Consider the following 884-nt stretch of genomic DNA (forward strand, 5'->3'; position numbering starts at 1 on the left):
GTTAACTCGGTCACCGCTCCGGTTCAGTGTGAACGGGGTGTGACAAACGGTGGTATCAGAGCGTGATGCTCTGCTCCACTCACAGCATACCATTAGAATCCTGTAGACTCTATAATAGGAAAATGGGGTTGGGCTAAAGATAAAAGCTTAAAGATTAAAAGTCAAATAAAGGAAGTATAAAAATGGGGTTATATTATAAGTTGCATTCATGGCATGCGTGAGTGTAGATAAAAGGTAATTAGATTGGAACTATAACCTATAAAGTACTATTTTGACGAAATTTTGGCAGCATAACGGCTTAAAATGGGATTTTCAAAAAAATTTTACACAAATACCTGATAAACGACAGATAATAAATATAACAAAGAGCACAGATAGCCAAATACATCACCACAAAACCACACAAGTACTCCACATATGAATTCACCACAAAAATGATCACTACCAAAGATATATTATTCCATAAATGAAACCAGTTACAATACAGATACAAAAATGAGAACAAATAAATAAATATACAATGTCTACAAAAAAGGAGAAAACGGGTAAACAGCTAGTGTGGGCGAGCCAAGCCCTCACTGGTCGTCGTCATCGTCGTCGATGATCACCACGTTCGCCGGAGGCCTGGAGTTGACGTCGAGGTGGTGATCGTAATAATCGAACCTCGCGTTCACCAGCCGTACCTCCCTCCGTAGCCGGCCAAAGTCTGCTGAGATAGCATTGGCCGTGGTTTCCAAGTCCTAACCCAGCCTAAGGAAGGAATCCTCCAAGGTGGTCTGCCTCTCCATAAGGCGTTCCTCCCTGGAGACAATCTCGTCCAGCCGCCTCAGTATCTGAACCTGGCCATCCTGCAAGGCCCGCATGGAGGACGTCATGCCCTCAAA

The sequence above is a fragment of the Macadamia integrifolia genome, unplaced genomic scaffold, assembly GCF_013358625.1.
Source record: "Macadamia integrifolia cultivar HAES 741 unplaced genomic scaffold, SCU_Mint_v3 scaffold810, whole genome shotgun sequence".
NCBI classification, from domain to species: domain Eukaryota; kingdom Viridiplantae; phylum Streptophyta; class Magnoliopsida; order Proteales; family Proteaceae; genus Macadamia; species Macadamia integrifolia.